The following is a 19,755-nucleotide window of genomic DNA, read 5'->3' on the forward strand; positions in this document are numbered from 1 at the left end:
TAGGGTTAGCGTAGGTTTAGGGTTGGGGTAGAGGTAGCGTTAGGGGTTAGGGTTAGGGGTTAGGGTTTAGGGTTGGGTTTAGCGTTAGGGTTGTGGTTGGGGTTGGGTTTAGGATTGGGGTTGGGGTTAAGGTTGGGTTAGGGTTCACTTGGGGGTTGGGGTTGGGGTTAGGGTTAGGGTTTGGGTTAGCAAATTTCTCCTCGTCTGCCTTTGTTTTTAACTGTGGGAATTAGGAGTGGAGTCTGTTCCTCTCCACACAGCGCAGCAGGTACACTGCCCATGTGCCTGTGGAGAACCGTGGTTCCTGTAGGGCCAGCAGGTGTGGGCCAAGTAGCTGTGAAATTTCTTCTGAAGAAAACGCACGAGGAAGACGCGGGTGAGCTCAGTGGAGGAGGGGCGCTTCCCCAGGGGATGTCCACATACATGGACTTGTAAACCCCGAATATCTGAGAAGATCTCATTCAATTTCGAAAGTTTATTTTGCCAAGGTTGAGGACGCACATCCGGGACACAGCCTCAGGAGGTCTTGACGACATGTGTCCAAGGTGGTCGGGACACCGCTTGGTTTTATACATTTTAGGGAGACAGGAGACATCAATATATGTAAGATGAAGGTTGGTTCCGTCGGGAAAGGCAGGACAACTCAACGCAGGGAGGGGGCTTCCAGGTCACAGGTAGGTGAGAGACAAACTGTTGTATTCTTTTGGGTTTCTGAATAGCCTCCCCAAAGGAGGCCATCAGATATGCACTTATCTCAGTGTGCGGAGGGGTGACTTTGAATAGAAGTGGGGGCAGGTTTGCCCTAAGCAGTTCCCAGCTTTTTTCCCTTTAGTTTAGTGATTTTTGGGCCCTCAGATTCATTTTCCTTTCACAGACTAAACAGCTTTAGGAACCGAAAGTTTCATGAGGCTGTAAGGAAGAGTCGAGTTGCTCCAGGTGAGCCTGGGCCACAGCAGCATGCAGGACCTGGGCGCCCACGAGGGGCTCCTAGGAGGGTTGGGGAAAGGGAGCTGTGAACCCTGACTATCTGAGATGGTTTCAGGTGATTGAGAAAGTTCATTTTGCCGAGGTTGAGGACGTGCACCCATGACAGCCTCAGGAGATCCTGACGACAAGTGCCCAAGGTGGTCAGGGCACAGCTTGGTTTTAGGGAGACATGAGACGTCAGTCAATACATGTCAGAAGCACCTTGGTTCCATCCAGAAAGGTGGGGACAACTGGAAGCAGGGAGGGGGCTTTCAAGGTCACAGGTAGGTGACAGACAAATGTTGCGTTGTTTTGAGTTTCTGGTTAGCCTCTCCAAAGGAGGCGATGGGATGTGCACCTATCTTAGTGAGGAGATAGGTGATCTGGAATAGAATGGGAGGCAGGTTTGCCTTGAGCCGTTCCCAGCTTGACTTTTCCCTTTAGCTTAGTAATTTTGGGCCCCAGATTTTCTTTTCACAGAGCCTATGACTAGATTTGCATTTTTAGGTCCTGCGAGGAGGCTGCTACACACAAGCAGAAGTCATGCTGGTGGCCTGGACTCCGAAGGGAGAGAAGTGGATTTGAGAGACATTTAGGAGGCAGGATTGCCAGGGCCTTGGTGATAGCTTGGATATGGAGGGTGGAGCAGGAGGGGTGTCAAGCAGATAGTGTTCTTAGATTACCACCTGGGATATTAGGGAGAGTGAGTGGGCTGGTTTTTCTTTGTTATGCAGAACTTGGTTTTGTGGTGCAGTAGCGTGCCTCAAACCAAAAGCCTGACTTCCTCGTACAGGCCAGACCCCACATGGCCGTTCCTGTGACTGCCAGGCCACTTTGAGGCTGAGAGAGATGGTTTTGTCTGGCCTCTGCCCTGCACGTGTTTACGAATGACTTCTCTGTGTTGGCAGATTTGGGGGTCCACCAGATAGGATCCTGTGAAGACACCTCAAAGGTCTTTAGTCCAATTTATAAAACACCTTTTTGTTCATTATATCATTTCCACAATCAAAGATGAATAAAATATACAGAGGTTTATTTAGTGAATAAGGTTGATGGTGCACCTGTGCTAGGCAGTGTTTTAGTTCGTTGAGACACCAAGGAGTTGAGACAATCCTTTACCTTGGAGTTTTGTGTCTGTAAGTCCTGCTGTTGAGAGCTGTGTGTGTTAACATGTCTGATTTGGGCAGGTGAGATCTGGGCTGTCTGTAAGGTTAGGTGAGAGGAGGTTGGTGTCCAGCAAGTATCCAGTGCCCCATCAACATCCCAGTTCTTATCCACCAGTCTTCCAGTTCTAGGACTGATGCGGAGGCCCTCAGAGCAACTTCAGAGGAGAAGTAGTGTGCTCTGTGGCTGTCTGTTTTGGAGTGTAAATTGTAAATCCTCTGCAAACAAGAAGTTGGAAACAAGTAGCGTTTCAGCTTGAGTTTCTTGTAAATGGCTTGCAGTCGTATGAACCAGAGCGTGTATACCACAGGGCAACACGAGGGACTCTCTATCACCATTTCTCCCAGTGGCCTAGGTGGGGATTTAAACAGAATACTGTGTGCAGCCTCATTGTGTGAAAGTCCAGTACTTTGTGCTTGGAGTGTCATCAGGGAAGGGCCGCTGATTTCGAAGTCTGCTGTGTCTCGCTCTGTGATAGGAGGCATAACGTGGCCTTGGTCTTAGGGAGACCTTGGGTGCCACAGCTCACTTCAGCCTGATCAGCCTGATGCAGCCGCTGGGCCCTGGTTCTGGAGGTGAGAATACACCCTGGGCTTCCACTGCATGGCTGCACTGTGAGCATTCGGGTGCTTATTTGGGGACTGATACGGAGTCCTGTGCCAGATGCAGTGGTGCACACCTGGGAACCAAGGGTCCCCGCTTCTACTGGAGAATCTGGACAGATGTAAAAGGTAAGAAAGGCTGGGGGTAGGGGTTAGGGTTAAGGTTAGGCTTGGCTGGGGTTGGGGTTGTGTTCGGTTAGGGTTAGGGTTTGGGTTGTTTTAGGGTTATGATTAGGGTTTAGTGTTGGGGGTTAGGGTTTTAGCGTTAGCGTTTTAGGGTTATAGTTAGGGGTTAGGGTTGGGGTTATGGTAAGGTGTTAAAGGTTAGGGTTAAGGGTTAGGGTTGGGGTTAAGGGTAAGGGTTACAGTTTTTAGGGTTAGGGTGCTTGGCAAAATGGATATCTTCCGGGTAACCCTGGCTCTAGGCCCTCTTTTATGTCCTGGCCTGCCCCACCCCTCCCCTGGAGCCCTCTGTTGACCTAAACTCCATGCTGTATGTTCTTACTTATAAGTGGGACATAAGCTATGGTGATGATTCCAATACCTAAGAACGATAAATGGGCTTTGGGGACTTAGGGGGAAAGTGAGAGGGAGGTGAGGATATTACCCTACACATTGGGACACTGTACTCTGCTTGGGCTATGGGTGGACCAAAATCTCAGAAACCGTCAATAAAGAACTTTAGCATTTAACCAAAGCCACCTGTTCCCCAAAACTATTGAAATAAAATGAAATAAAATAATAACAACAGATATCTTATTCCTTCGGTAGAGCACATGGCCTAGCTCAAGAATTTACTAAATACTTGTAAAATATAAGAATAAATGGAACAACTGGGTAAGCACAGCTCATGCAGAGATGTCCAGCCATTTCAGAAGTGTTAAGGTTCAAAGCAGTGTTCCCTGCGCAGGCCCTGGGGTACTGCATTTTTGGGGAGGCACTGCCGTCTCACCCTCCTTGTTTATGGCTCATGTTCTAACCCTCACACAGCACATGCTTGTCTTTAAAAGCGTCAAGGTGAAATAAACCACGTTAATCCAGGTAGAATAAGTGGGCGATTAGAGAACCCACATAATTTAGTTGTATAATAGTAAACTTCTGCTGCATATTTAAAGGAAAATAGACAAGATAATCTTTTTTATAAAAAGTGCAAAGTATTCCACTGTTTCTGAATACTCACTGCTAAAACTCCACACTGAAGCATTTCCCAGAATGGTGGCCCGGGAAGCATTCTCAGTCTGGGACACGTTATTCCTCTTCTGTAAAAACTGCACCACTTTCAGACAGACTCTCAGGCAAAGACACAGAAAATTATCTCATTATTAGATTCGTGATCTTTTAGAGGTTTCCTATCGCTGAGGTCATCTGAGCCAGTAGTTTTCAAAATGAGTTGATGGCTTCATATCCTAAAATGTTGCATTTAAATTCTAGTTAAAAATAGTTTACTGTATTTTTCCATTCTAAGACAGATTTTTTTTTATGCTTTACTTTTTCTGGAATTAGCATGCATCTTACAATTGATACACTGCATTAAATACGATGAGATCTCTTCTGTTCTTCTAAAAAATTATCAATACATTTGTGATGAATATTGATTTAATCGCATCTCAGAATTTAAAACATCCAGGTTACAATCATTAACTCTTCTACAATATTTAGATACAAGAAGGTCATATTGCTTTCTTTTTATAAGTCAAATTACATCTAGCAGAATCTCACATGTGTGAAGATACGGAAGATTCCAGTTCACGGAGGTTCCTCGTCATATTCTGTGCCAGACACTGGAGGTGGGTATGGTGGCACTTCATGCTCCTCACCTTTCCTGTCTCACTACGTTTCCTGTGACTGCCGACTGCTGGCCCTTTACTCTGAAGGGGGTGAGAGGACCACTGCCCCTGGCACTGGGGAGGGGATGCTCCTCACAGCCCAAGAAGTGCCAGGAAGGCAGCCGTCACATGCCCGAACGTTGGCCACACCAACCACATCTGGGGAATTGCATGTGACTAGGGCCTGGCCCATTAGGAATGCTACTGTTCCGGGAATAACTCCCCGTTATCTTCATTTTGTTTTTCCATTGGTTAGTCCAGCTTAACCCCTCAGATGATTCTAGATCTCCCCCGAAAATGCCTAGGTGAGAGTTATCCAGGCAAATTCTCTTTTCCTCCTTTAAAACCATAAAGGCCGTATGCGTGTGCGTGTGTGTGTGTGGTGTGTGTGTGTGTGTGTGTTACAGAGAGGCCTAATCTGCCAAAGCACAGCTTGGCCTTCAGGAAATAGATGGGAAAAGGGAAAAGGGCGGCTTTATTATTTCCTTGTGCCTTCAAAGCACACACAAAGAAAATATCAGTTAGTACTTTCTCTAGTAATTCCATCTGTAACATTGAGCATTTAAAAATTGTTATAGGCCGGGCGCGGTGGCTCAAGCCTGTAATCCCAGCACTTTGGGAGGCCGAGACGGGCGGATCACGAGGTCAGGAGATCGAGACCATCCTGGCTAACACGGTGAAACCCCGTCTCTACTAAAAAATACAGAAAACTAGCCGGGTGTGGTGGCGGCGCCTGTAGTCCCAGCTACTCGGGAGGCTGAGGCAGGAGAATGGCGTAAACCCGGGAGGTGGAGCTTGCAGTGAGCTGAGATCCGGCCACTGCACTCCAGCCTGGGCGACAGAGCGAAACTCCGTCTCAACAAAAAAAAAAAAAAAAAAAAAAAAAAGTTGTTATAATACATTTAAATACCTTGCCCATACAAGCGCATTATAAAATGTAGCATGAATGAAAGAATCAATGTCCCAGCTTAACCTGTCTTCTTGGAAGCCGAAATACATTTCTCCCACTATCTCTATGAATATGTTCACCATTTGTGCAAATATACCACTGAATAGAGATAGTAGACAATTTTTATTTTGACAGCAATCCACTCGTAAAATGACACACAAAAATTCTGCTATAACCTATGTGCATTGGCAGATGCAATTAAACGTGAGCCAAGGCCCCTTTGTTCATGCATGTGTTTTTATGATTGTGTCTGTTCCTTGTTTGACTTACATATTTATAATACAGAAGGTGTGAAGAGTTAGCTCTTTGTAGTTATTTAGCTGTAAGACATAGAAAACTGTTCTAGAACCTTTAAAAAGCAGTTGCAGGGATTTTTAAAAGTCCCTGAAATTACAAGTCAAGATATTATTGTAAATTACTATTCTTTGAAACTACTTTTCTGTATACATCAAGATTTATCAATAACATATACAAAGTAGGAAAGTATGGTTACCATATTGTATAATGGCACCTCATATTGCTTATTATTTTATAATTAAGTCATAAATTGAGCTCATAAAAAGATTGATATTAATAAAATGATTATCACTGGTAATGTTTGAGTTTTTCTTGTACATTTTTATGTAACAACAAAAGAAGTTTTTACTATTAAAAATGGTTTTAAAAAAATTGGAGGGCCGGGCGCGGTGGCTCAAGCCTGTAATCCCAGCACTTTGGGAGGCCGAGACGGGCGGATCACGACGTCAGGAGATCGAGACCATCCTGGCGAACACGGTGAAACCCCGTCTCTACTAAAAAATACAAAAAACTAGCCGGGCGAGGTGGCAGGCGCCTGTAGTCCCAGCTACTTGGGAGGCTGAGGCAGGAGAATGGCGTAAGCCCGGGAGGCGGAGCTTGCAGTGAGCTGAGATCCGGCCACTGCACTCCAGCCTGGGCGACAGAGCGAGACTCCGTCTCAAAAAAAAAAAAAAAAATTGGAGGAAGCCTAACCTTCATTTTATAAATACAATAACCTGAGACTCATCAGGGCTGGTGACTCACACAGGCGCACACCCAGCATTGCTGGATATCGGCTCAGGATCCAGAATGAATTTGAACAATTCATGCTAAATTAATAAATGCAGTTTAAAATAGGCCCATATTAATTCCAAAGTAACAAAACCTGTGGAATTTGTAAAAGAAGGTGTTTATGAATGAGGACGTGGCCTTTCGACATTAGTTCTGATTCTCCCCTTTCTAAAAGAATCTACAGTCTATTTTCCCATGACGAGATTTCAGAGGAGAGCTGGTGGCACTTACAGCAGACGTCACAGATGTCTGAGTGTTTTGGTTGAGGACGGTAAAGGCTTCGTTTGTTTCATAAAACCTTTGTTTTCCAGGGGAGAAAACACAGGTTGAGTCTAAAGTCAATCCTCCCACTGGAATATTTTAATGATGCTGAAAAAGGTTGTTGTGTTTTGCAGGTGCAAGCGGAGCCGTGCAGTCCTGACTTCTGAGTGGAGCTAGAGGAGAATTATGTTAATCTGTTTGCACTCCTTGCTCAATTTTTAAATATAAATAGACTTAAGCAATGCTTTTTAATGAGAATAAAATAGTTTAACAATGTTTACGCACCTATTTTAGTTATTACATTCTCTAAGCTATTTTCATCCCCACAACCATGGAAGCACTCCACCGTCTCCATTTCAGAAAGTAGACAGTAACTGAACAAAACCGTCCACTTTTAAAAAATATGATTTATTTCATTTTGAAAGTTCATAGCTGATGTAATTAATACCTTTTTGTGGTCTTAATTCAATGGGTGTGGGCATCTGCACGCTGTCGTGGGTCCACTGTTGTGGTGAAATTGCACACAGTGGTCTCACTGCCCTGAACAGCCAGGGCTCTCTGCCCATCCATCCTTTCCTCTCCCCAACCCCTGTCAACCATTGAGTGTTTTACTATCTATGTAATGTTCCCTTTTCCAAAATGTCATGTAATGGGAATCATACCGTATGTAGCCTTTTTGGCTTCTTTCACTTGGTGGTATGCATTTTGGGTCCCTGTGTGCCTTTTCATGATTAGATAGCTCATTTATTTTCTCACTGAATGATATTCCATTGTCTGTAGGTACCAGAATTTATCCATTCACCTACTGAAGGACATGTTGGTTGCCTCCAGTTTCTGGTAATCCTGAATAAAGCTCTGAACATTTGTGTGCAAGTTTCTGTGTCGACATAACTCTTGAAGGAATGACAAGGAAAGGTGTATTTGCCTGATCCCAGGAATCCATATAAACATCCATGACAACCCCACCTTTTTTTTTCAGTGTATGATTTGGATGAAACAAGAGAAAGAGACTGACTGTTGCTGAGTCCCTGCTGCAGTGCTGACACAGCTGGAGACACCCTGCCCTCCTGCTCTCCTTATTTTGTTGATGCTTATGAGGACCATGTTGTCTGAGGAAGACGGTTCCCATCCAACTCTGCCCCTGGTGTGTCACGCGCCGGCCTTGTCAACACACACGAGAACCTGACAGGGTGAGTGTTATAACCCCATCTATAGAAAAGGAAACGTCTCTAAAGTCTTTAGCATCTTGCCCGAGTTCGGACACTTAGCAGAGGCCTGAGTTTAGATGCAGCCCCGTCTTGCTCTTTGACAGCCTCAGCACCACATGCCCTGGGTGACCCACGCAGTGAGTCACTGACAGCCCTCGTGGTTGGCCTGTGGCACAGCATGGAGCGAAATGGCCCACTGACCTTTTCAGACATTCAGGCAATTTGTGATAGAGCGTATGCGGTCACTCCCAGTTAGTTCTGTTGTTCAGTTTAATAGAATACCTAATTCTATGTTTATTATGAATAAAGGGAGATTTCTTGTGGTTTTTTTTTTTTTTTTGAGACAGAGTCTTGCTCTGTTGCCCAGGCTGGAGTGCAGTGGTGCGATCTCACTCACTGCAAGCTCCGCCTCCCAGGTTCACGCCATTCTCCTGCCTCAGCCTCCCGAGTAGCTGGGACTACAGGCGCCCGCCACCACCCCCGGCTTTTTTGTATTTTTAGTAGAGACGGGGTTTCACTGTGTTAGCCAGGATGGTCTCGATCTCCTGACGTCATGATCTGCCCACCTTGGTCTCCCAAAGTGCTGGGATTACAGGCATGAGCCACTGCGCCCGGCCTCTTGTGGTTTTTAAGAATATGAAGCATATCTATTTTGCCTACAAGTTGGAAGTTCCAATACTACAGGAAGCATAAGAGCAGGTTATAATGATGGGTCTTTTGTAAGACTGAATTCACATCAAACTGAATCAGTAACTCCAGCCGTATGAACAGGGTGAGACATTAAACAATTAATGAAAAGAATTCCTTTCTTAGGTCACAGCAAGGACTAGATATATCTAATTATGCCCAGTAAGATGTATTGTAATATTTATAGTTAATCACTCATTTTTTTTTTTTTTTTTTTTGAGACGGAGTCTCGCTCTGTCACCCAGGCTGGAGTGCGGTGGCCGGATCTCAGCTCACTGCAAGCTCTCCTCCCAGGTTCACGCCATTCTCCTGCCTCAGCCTCCTGAGTAGCTGGGACTACAGGCGCCCGCCACTTCGCCCGGCTAGTTTTTTTTTGTATTTTTTTGTGGAGACGGGGTTTCGCCGTGTTAGCCAGGATGGTCTCGATCTCCTGACCTCGCGATCCACCCGTCTCGGCCTCCCAAAGTGCTGGGATTACAGGCTAGAGCCACCGCGCCCGGCCAATCACTCATTTAATTCAAAGGGTATTTATTAGTCGTCTGCTCTGGGCATAACATCAATCGAAAACAATGTGTTCACATGGAAAATAAAACTTACCTGAGTTGGCCGGGTGCAGTGGCTCATGCCTGTAATCCTAGCACTTTGGGAGGCTGAGGTGGGTGGATCACCTGAGATCAGGAGTTTGAGACCAGGCTGACCAACATGGAGAAACTCCATCTCTACTAAAAATACAAAATTAGCTGGACGTGGTGGTGCATGCCTGTAATCCTAGCTACTCAGGAGGGTGAGGCGGGAGAATCGCTTGAACTTGAGAGGAGGAGGCTGCAGTGAGCCGAGATTGTGCCACTGCACTCCAGCCTGGGCAGCAAGAGTGAAAATCCATCTCAAAAAAACAAAAACAGAAACAAAACTTACCTGAGGTTCTAAGTCAACTTTCCACAACCAGCACACATTTCTAATTTGAAATACGTATCTAAAGCTTTGAATGCATAAATAGCTATCCCAATCTAGAACTAAGTCAGTAGTTACTTTGAATTGTTTAAATTATCCTGGGAATTGGAAGGATATGTCTACATGAAACAATAAAGGTTATATTAGAATAAGTAAACTTTAGAAGACCATTTTAATCTTAATATATAAACATACTACCTAGGCACACTGTTTAAATACATCTGCAACCTACTATTTTTAGATTTAAGTAAATCATTAAACTTTAAAGTTGAAAAAGATTCCAGTGTTAGAGCTCTAGACTGTAAATCCTGAATGTTTTTCTAAAATTTTTCAGTTTTTATCTGGAAATACAGGTTTTCCATGTCTCTAACAACTGCAAGAAATTTCACTTGGATTTTCCACATAGTCAACTGTGTGATGGCAACATCAGTGTAATAGATACTATCACAAACATCCTGTGACTTTTATATGTATATTTGAAAATACTTTTAAGTTCTGGGATACACGTGCAGAATGTGCAGGTTTGTTACATAGGTATACACGTGCCATGGTGGTTTGTTGCCCTCATCAACCCATCATCTACATTAGGTATTTCTCCTAATGCTATCCCTCCCCTAGCCCCCAACCCCACAACAGGCCCTGGTGTGTGATGTTCCCCTCCCTGTGTCCATGTGTTCTTGTTGTTCAACTTCCACTTATGAGTGAGAATGTATGGTGTTTGGTTTTCTGTTCCTGTGTTGGTTTGCTGAGGATGATGGTTTCCAGTCTTATCCATCTGCTTGCAAAGGACATGAACTCGTTGTTTGCTATGGCTCCATAGTATTCCATGGTGTATATGTGCCACATTTTCTTTATGCAGTCCTCAGCTAACTTTGGTATTTTTAGTAGAGATGGGGTTTCACCATGTTGGCCTGGCTGGCCTCAAACTCCTGGCCTCAAGTGATTTACCTGCCTTGGCCTCCCAAAGTGCTGGGATTACAGGCATGAGCCACCATGCCCGGCTGAGGTCAAGTTTTGGAGTCTTATCTTGTTCTTTTACTGGGCCTTGTTTCTCTGTTTGTTTGTGTGCCTTGTAACCTTTTTTTTACACTGAGATTTGAATATCTAAAAAACGAATGCCTCTTACAGTCTTTGCCTACTGGCTTTATGCAGAGGAAGACCCTCACCAATCACCTGGCTGGAGTTCTAAAACTTCTTGAACCTGTTTTGATCTCTTGCTCTTCCTGGCATCTGGCTGCAGAACTGCGGCTCTAGTGTGCTTCTTCCCTCTGTTTTTAGTGGCTTCCAAAATTCTGGCGCTAATCCCATCAGTGCTTTGAGTCAGGTGAAACAGAAAGCAGCCCCCTGGGCAGCCCCCACACGAGTCCAAATGTTTGGTGGAAGATCAGCTCTTTTGTTTTTGTTCCAAGGGGAGAGCTTGAGTGTGGAGAATTTTCTCCTGATTGCTCTGTACTGTACGGCATAGGGGAGCAGCACTAACGGACACACCAAATGCTATGAATTGTCCTTCCCTTTTCACTGAAATCCCTTCTTGGTTTTACAATGGCCTAGGTGCTCTAATTTCTCAGCTTGTTTATAGGATTCTCACAGAGGTATTCTGGTCGGGATATTGTTGTTAACTTGGTGTCTCTGTGAGGAAAGAAGGGGCTGTAGCTTTCTAGTCCATCGTCTATTGACATCTTACTATACAATATTTACTTACTTACTTAATTAATTTAGTTTTGAGACAGGGTCTCCAGACACTGCGGTTTCCCAGACTGGAGTGCAGTGACACAATCTTGGCTCACTGCAGCCTCTACCTCCCGGGCTCAGGTGACTCTACCTCCTCAGCTTCCTGAGTAGCTGGGACTACAGTCACACGCCACCATACCTGGCCAATTTTTTGTATTTTTTTCTTTTAATGGAGACAGGGTTTCACCATGTTGCCCAGGCTGCTCTCGAATTACTGCACTCAAGCAATCTGCCTACCTCAACCTCCCAAAGTGCTGGGATTACAGGTGTGAGTCACTGTGCCCTGCCCTATGCAATTTTTAAATTTATGAGTTTTCAGATATTATCTAATGACTTCCTATTATGGTGAATGAAGATTATTTTTTTAGATGGAGTTTTGCTCTTAGGCTGGAGTGTAGTGATGTGATGTCGGCTCACTGCAACCTCCGCCTCCTGGTTTCAAGTGATTTTCCTGCCGCAGCCTCCTGAGTAGCTGGGTCTACAGGCACCTGCCACCGCACCCTGCTAATTTTGTATTTTAGTAGAGATGGGGTTTCACCATGTTGGCCAGGCTGTTCTTGAACTCCGGACCTTCTGATCCTCCCGCCTCAGCCTCCCAATGTGCTGGGATCACAGGCGTGAACCACCATGCCTGGCCCTGAACATTTTTTAAAATCTAGATTTTACCCGTTTCTCACACTCTTTGTTTTCCCAAATTGTTGGGAACAAGCCCCCAAATCTGGCCATAAACTAGCCCCAAAACTGGCCATAAACAAAATCTCTGCAGCACTGTGACATACTCATGATGGCCATGATGCCCACGCCGAAGGCTGTGGGTTTACCGGAATGAGGGCAAGGAACACCTGGCCCACCCAGGGCAAAAAATCGCTTAAAGGCATTCCTGAACCACAAACAATAGCATGAGCGATCTGTGCCTGAAGGACATGCTCCTCCTGCAGGTAACTAGCCAGAGTCCATCCCTTTGTTTTGGCCCATCCCTTTATTTCCCATAAGTAATACTTTTAGCAAATCTATAATCTATAGAAACAATGCTTATCACTGGCTTGCTGTCAATAAATATGTAGGTAAATCTCTGTTCGAGGCTGTCAGCTCTGAAGGCTGTGAGACCCCTGATTTCCCACTCCACACCCTATATTTCTGTATGTGTGTCTTTAATTCCTCTAGCACCACTGGGTTAGGTCTCCACAACTGAGCTGGTCTCGGCAAGTGGTGCCTATACGTGGGGCTCGAACCCAGGTTGAAGGGTCACCAGAGCGACAGTTGGAGAATGTGGAACTAAGCTGGAGGATACCCGAGTACTCTTAAGGAATCCCTGTGGTGAGTAAAAGGGGAACTTGAAAGCATCAGGGTAACAATGGGACAAGTGCGGACTCTGGTTTGTTCCACCTGGGAACCTTTTCACACTAATAAGGGGGAAGGAGAGTATAATGAAGAAGTGACAGAGCAGGTTTGTTTACCAGCTAAAGCTAAAGTGGCAAAGGAGGGAGATGTTTATCCCCACCCTCCTGTGCCCCCTCCTTATTTTGAAGAAAAAGAGTGGCCTGACCCTCCAGATCTTTCTTTTCCAGAGGCCACTGGGTGAAAAGTAGTTGCCCCAGTGACTGAGCAGCACCTTGAGTGACCATGGTCAGTTCTATTCAGGCAGGAATCCAGCAAGCTAGAAGAGAGGGTGGTATAGAGGCCTGGCAGTTCCCTGTTAGAATACACCCCCCAGATCAACAGGGAAATATTATAGCTACATTTGAGCCTTTTCCTTGTACATTACTCAAAGAATTTAAACAAGCTGTTAATCAATATGGACCAGGTTCTCCTTTTGTAATGGGACTATTAAAGAATGTTGCTGTTTCCAGTCGGATGATTCCTACTGACTGGGACGCTCTTACTGGAGCTTGTCTAACTCCTGCTCAGCTCTTACAATTTAAGCCTTGGTGGGCAGATGACACTTGCATTCAGGCTTTTTGCAATGCCCAGGCCCAACCTCAAATTAATAAAACCGCAGACCAACTTTTGGGGGTTGCCTACTGGGCTGGTTTAGATGCATGAGTGGATTAGCGATGAACGTATTTTTGAAAGTTCTTTAAGAGATTCAAGCAAGCACCCAGGTTTGAGAGCCATTGACACAGGCAATCCTGTCACTCACAGATGAAGCTGTTAAGACATCCAGATCAGTCGGAGCTGACAGTCACTGCACACTGGTGGATGTGCCATGGGCACTGCTGGTTGTTATGACCACCATCTTTTCTCATTGGTCAATGGCCATCCTGTGTCCATAATGATGGTTAGTGTCCATGATAAAAATTTCAAATACAATTATATTTTGCAGCTAATAAGTAGTAATATTGAATTAGCACTAAGATTCATCTTCCTGCCATGAAGTCAGTTGTGTGTTCTCTGCATTCTCTGACCCTCACTTTTTGTGTAAAGTTTTGTCTATTACCTGATGAATAGAACAAAACTTGTTTGTGCCCATTAAACAGGCAATTCATGTTTTCAAAAGATAAGCATTATCTTTCCTTTATCCCTTCTAATAATTCAACTCTGTAGTCCTGATCAGTGTGGCTTACAAACTGGAAGACAAAAGACACTTTAAAAAACCTAATAGCTAAGTTAGTTTTTGAAGCTATTAATATTGCTAAAATTATTGCTATAGAAAAGAGAAAAAAGCATGCTGAATAGAACTCTGTTCTTAGAGATTTCTCCTGAAAAAGTCACATGTTATTTCTTCTCACCTCCATTGGCAAAAAAAAAAAAAAAGAAAAAAAGCTATGTGGTCATGCAAAAATTTAAGCAGATGGGTTGGAATAGTCAGAATGCATTCATAAAAACTGAACTGAAAATATTTGGAGAACAGCACCAATGACTATCATGAATGCCAACATGCATCCCTAACAACCCCGTGCTGTTACTCTCCAAACTTTTTTTTTTTTTTTTTTTTGAGACGGAGTCTTGCTCTGCCACCCAGGCTGGAGTGCAGTGGCCGGATCTCAGCTCACTGCAAGCTCCGCCTCCCGGGTTTACGCCATTCTCCTGTCTCAGCCTCCGGAGTAGCTGGGACTACAGGCGCCCACCACCACGCCCGGCTAGTTTTTTGTATTTTTAGTAGAGACGGGGTTTCACCGTGTTAGCCAGGATGGTCTCGATCTCCTGACCTAGTGATCCGCCCGTCTCGGCCTCCCAAAATGCTGGGATGACAGGCTTGAGCCACCGCGCCCGGCCTCTCCAAACGTTTTATGTCTTGCAAAGTATTAGAACTTCCTATCTGAAGCCATACCACTCAGAGGGACTGCCAAATACATAATGACATCTCCTTTAGGATGTCCTTACAGAATTCAAGGAAAAGAAGTTAAATAATTTAAAAAGTGCTTTTGGGTACAGCTATTTAGCAGTAGGGGGTAAGATTAGAGATAGATTGTAAGGATAATAGTAGGGTTAAGGTTAGGATTAGGGTCTGGGTCAGAGTCAGGGCTGGAAGTATGGTTAGAGGTGGGGTCATGGTCAGGGTCAAGATCAGAGTCAGGGTCAAAGTCAGGGTCAGAATTAGGGACCAGGGTAGGGATCAGGGTTTAGGGTCAGGGTCAAAGTCTAGAGACAGGATTGAGGTTAGGATTGGAACCAGCGCTTTGTTCTCCTCAGGACCCAAGCAAGAAGAGGCCATGGCTTTGGAGCACCTGGTAGTGTGTCCACAGTGAAGACCAGAGTTTCGTTGTCCTCAAGACTGACCTGGGGAGATGTGGTTGATGGCCAGTGAGAAAGGTGAGGCAAAAGCTTCCTGTCTGCTCCCTGGGTGCTACAGGGAGATCTGCCATGGGCTTTACTTCACACGTTATATCCTGCAAGTCTTGTTTTACAAAAGCATCCCGTCTTCGAGGCTTTGGTTGCTCATCATCACAGCGTGTCATAACACATGATAAAATTTGGGTTCGCTTCAGTGGGGAGATCTTGGTATAGAGAAAGGAGAAATGCTTAGAGCCACTGTTAGGACAGTTGGGATGAAAGCTGGAGATGGGCAGAGGCTGGAGGAGACATGTGCACCCCCTGTAAACGCTTTTATTCATGTTTTCATTACTCATTTTTCTTACAGTGTTGAATTAGTAAAAATAGTATTGAAAAATTGAAAAGTAGGCATATTAAAACTTGCAACATTATTTAAGTTTAAATATATTATTTGTACCTCATCAACATTTTTTATTTTGTTGAGAAAGTCTAAGGTTAATTGGCAGCGTATTTTTAATAGCAGATAGAATAATGTCTGTCTTACAAACATTGACATCCTACATTACATGTGTGAACCCTGAAAATCTGAGACAGGTCTCAGATTTTTTTTTTTTTTTTTGAGACGGAGTCTCGCTCTGTCGCCCAGGCTGGAGTGCAGTGGCCGTATCTCGGCTCACTGCAAGCTCCGCCTCCTGGGTTTACACCATTCTCTCGCCTCAGCCTCCCCAGTAGCTGGGACTACAGGCGCCCACCACCTCGCCCGGCTAGTTTTTTGTATTTTTTTAGTAGAGACGGGGTTTCACCGTGTTAGCCAGGATGGTCTCGATCTCCTGACCTCGTGATCCACCCATCTCGGCCTCCCAAAGTGCTGGGATTACAGGCTTGAGCCACCGTGCCCGGCCAGGTCTCAGATTTTTTAGAAAGTGTATTTTGCCAAGTTTGAGGATGCGCCTGTGATGCCTCCACAGGAGGTCCCAACAACACGGGCCCAAGGTGGTCGGGGCCCAGCTTGGTTTTACACACTTTAGGGAGACATGAGACATCGATCAATGTGTGAAAGATGTACCTTGGTTCACTCCAGAAAGGTGAGACAACTTGAAGAGAAGGCCAGACCGGGCGCTTCCAGGTCATAGGTACATAAGAGACAAATGGTTTCATTCTTTTGAGTTGCCGGTTACCCTCTCCTGGTGAGGCACTCAGATACGCATTTCTCTCGGTGAGCAGACGGGTGACTCTCAGAGGGAGTCCTGTGTTGGAGACAAGCATTCTGACCTGTAGCTGATTGCAGGAGCTTTCAGGAAAGCATCAGTGGGAAATAATATCTAAATGACAAAAGGTATGAAATGGCTGTGATGAAAGATCTGATGAGAGTTCATTAAACCACAACTGACAAAGCGATCTGATTTTTTTTCTGTGGCATACAACAGTTAAAATAATAACTGGAATTCTGACTCACAACTCTATACCAGCACATAGCATGAATAAGGAGGACGTTGACAAATTTCCAGGAATTTTATATAATTTCTGAAAACAGAACATTTTACCCATACAAATATAACACAGGGAAGGTTAGGTATCTCTTTTTAGTTGTATATTTTGTATGGTTTTCCTTATAAAATATTACATCCTATTTTTCTTGCAAAACATGCCCTACTTTTCTTACATATTTTGCATAGAGTTGTCTCTAGTTATTCTATTATTTCTAGTAGTGTTTTTTTTTTTTTTTTTGAGACAGAGTCTCGCTCTGTCCCCCAGGCTGGAGTGCGGTGGCATGATCTCGGCTCACTGCAAGCTCCGCCTCCCAGGTTCACGCCATTCTCCTGCCTAAGTCTCCTGAGTAGCTGGGACTATAGGTGCCTGCCACCATGCCCAGCTAATTTTTTGTATTTTTAGTGGAGACATGGTTTCACTGTGTTAGCCAGGATGGGCTTGATCTCCTGACCTCATGATCCACTCATCTTGGTCTCCCAAAGTGCTGGGATTGTAGGCATGAGCCACTGTGCCTGGCCTGTTTCTAGTAGTTTTATTTACATATATTGATTATAATGTTAATACTTTTATTTTCCAGAGAAAACTAGGACATAGACAGTTTTAAACTGTCATATGTTAGCATTCTGTAGTAGATTAGAAAATGTATGAGTAGATCATCTGCCAACATCGGGATGTGTTTTCTCATAGTACACAGTACAGTGTGGTAGTTTCTCATAGTACATAGTACAGTGTGGTAGGCAAAAACATGTTTATTAACAGGCCAAAATATCCGGTTTCTCTGTAAAAATAAGAAGCCAAAAGTACATAAACTTGAATTACTTATGTCCAGTAATTAATGTTTTAGTATTGTATCTTATTTATAAATGATCTAGATATTTAATGGAAATACCTTACTTAGCTTTACTTTAAGGTTAAAAATTACCAAAAATATTTTGGAAACTACTATTAGGCAGATTTACTGTAAAAAACTTATTATTGAAGGCCGGGCGCGGTGGCTCAAGCCTGTAATCCCAGCACTTTGGGAGGCCGAGACGGGCGGATCACGAGGTCAGGAGTTCGAGACCATCCTGGCTAACACGGTGAAACCCCGTCTCTACTAAAAAATACAAAAAACTAGCCAGGCGACGTGGCGGGCGCCTGTAGTCCCAGCTACTCCGGAGGCTGAGGCAGGAGAATGGTGTAAACCCGGGAGGCGGAGCTTGCAGTGAGCTGAGATCTGGCCACTGCACTCCAGCCTGGGTGACAGAGCGAGACTCCGTCTCAAAAAAAAAAAAAAAAACACCAAAACTTATTATTGAAATAATGTTTTTCACTTTCCACAAGATGGCACCAAAAGTGAAGAAGGAAGCGCCTGCCCCTCCTAAAGCCAAAGCCGAAGCAAAGGCTTTAAAGGCCAAGAAGGCAGTGTTGAAATGTGTCCACAGCCCCCCCAAAAAAGAAGATCTGCACCTCACCCACCTTCCAGCGTCCCAAGACACTGCGACTCCAGCCCAGATATCCTGGGACGAGCACCCCCCCGGAGAACAAGCTTGACCACCATGCTATCATCAAGTTTCCACTGACCACTGAGTCAGTCGTGAAGAAGATAGAAGACAACAGCACGCTTGTGTTCACTGTCGATGTTAAAGCCAACAAGCACCAGATCAAACAGAATGTGAAGAAGCTCTGGGACGTGGATGTGGCCACGGTCAACATCCTGATTCGGCCTGATGGAGAGAAGAAGGCATATGTTCGACTGGCTCCTGATTACGATGCTTTGGATGTTGCCAACGAACTTGGGATCATCTAAACTGAGTACAGCTGGCTGATTCTAAATATATGTATATCTTTTCACCATAAAAAAAGGAAATAATGTTTTTGATAAGCATGATGACTTAAAATCTTAAAGCTTATAGATTTGATTGTAATTATCTAGTAAGTATAATATTAGCTTCTTGTAAGCACTCAAGCAGAATAAAAACTTGTTTGTTGCCCAGGCACGGTGGCTCACACCTGTAATCCCAGCACTTTGGGAGGCCGAGGTGGGCGGATCATGAGGTCAGGAGCTCAAGACCATTCTGGCTAACACTGTGGAACCCCGTCTCTACTAAAAATACAAAAAAATTTAGCTGGGCGTGGTGGCAGGTGCCTGTAGTCCCAGTTACTCAGGAGGCTGAGGCAGGAGAATGGCGTGAACCCGGGAGGCAGAGCTTGCAGTGAGCGAGATCGCACCACTGCACTCCAGGCTGGGCAACAGAGCAATACTCCATCTCAAAAACAAAACAAAACAAAACAAAACACAAGAAATCTCCCTTTATGCATAAAATGGAGGGCCCCGCCAGGAGAGCCACGGGCAGGCCCCGCCCCCAGCCCCGGGAGGCGCAGGAGCTCCGGGGTCCTCCGGCCTCAGAGCCTTGGATGCGGGAGCCCAAGGAAGGCCCTGGCAGGGGCTCAGGGTGCGGGGCGCCCACAGTGCGAGGAGCTGCCAGGCCTGGGCGCAGGGACGCGGACCCCTACGTCTCCGGCCCGCCCTGGACCTTCCTCTCCCGGGAGCCAGCACGCCGAGCACTTCTAGCCGCCGACCGCAGCGTCTCACCCGCCGCTCAGCAGCCTCAGCGCACACATCCCCGGCCCCCCGCCACAGCGCCACCTGGCGTACGATCAGCGCGGGACTGGCGAGGGACCCCACTTACTCCGACGTAGGGCATGGGGCGGAGCTTGCCGTGACGGCCACCACTCCTATTGGTCAGCGCGAACGGCAACGTCCTCTGCGATAGGCTGTAGATGAAAAGGGCGGGCCTCCGCTGCTCTGGGACGGGTGGGAGGGCGGTGCAGAGGGAAATGGGCGGGAGGCGTGGGGCCGACATGCCGAAGGAGGCGGGCAAGGTGAGAAGTGTACTCACGGGTAAAAGGGGCGCGGCCGGCTTGCCGAAAGGGGCGGGGTGCAGCCAGCAGCAGGATGTGGACAGTTGATAGGAGGGGGAAGTGGGCAGGGGCGAAGTGGGGCGTGGCGAGAGGCGTGTCTATGCAGATGGCGTGGGGCCTGGCGAAGGGCGGGGCTGCGCAGGTGAAAAGAGGGGCTCCTGGAAGGGCGTGCTATGTTGCGCGGGGCTGTGCAAGTGATGGGAGGAGCTTAGTGAGGGGTGGCTCTTTGCAGG

The 19,755-nt window shown here is 45.7% G+C and overlaps 2 long non-coding RNA genes across 6 annotated transcripts; one reads left to right on the top strand and one right to left on the bottom strand.

The window, feature by feature from the left end:
* The first annotated feature begins 635 nt into the window (after positions 1 to 635).
* Positions 636 to 18,141, top strand: LOC117097936. Of its 5 annotated transcripts, XR_004443104.1 has the most exons (7): positions 636 to 674; positions 875 to 936; positions 7,816 to 8,026; positions 12,578 to 12,730; positions 15,047 to 15,166; positions 16,209 to 16,463; positions 17,942 to 18,141. It is a non-coding gene; the product is annotated as an uncharacterized LOC117097936 (long non-coding RNA). The 5 variants fall into 5 exon arrangements; XR_004443103.1 differs by lacking the exons at positions 636 to 674; positions 875 to 936 and adding an exon at positions 2,728 to 2,861; XR_004443101.1 differs by lacking the exons at positions 636 to 674; positions 875 to 936 and having other exon boundaries at positions 6,846 to 8,026.
* Positions 16,316 to 19,446, bottom strand: LOC117097935. The gene is made up of 3 exons (XR_004443100.1): positions 19,194 to 19,446; positions 18,077 to 18,324; positions 16,316 to 16,449 (listed from the first exon to the last, which is right to left on the bottom strand). It is a non-coding gene; the product is annotated as an uncharacterized LOC117097935 (long non-coding RNA).
* Positions 19,447 to 19,755: the final 309 nt, after the last annotated feature.

Source organism: Trachypithecus francoisi, unplaced genomic scaffold, assembly GCF_009764315.1.
Source record: "Trachypithecus francoisi isolate TF-2019V2 unplaced genomic scaffold, Tfra_2.0 Lachesis_group15, whole genome shotgun sequence".
Lineage (NCBI taxonomy): Eukaryota > Metazoa > Chordata > Mammalia > Primates > Cercopithecidae > Trachypithecus > Trachypithecus francoisi.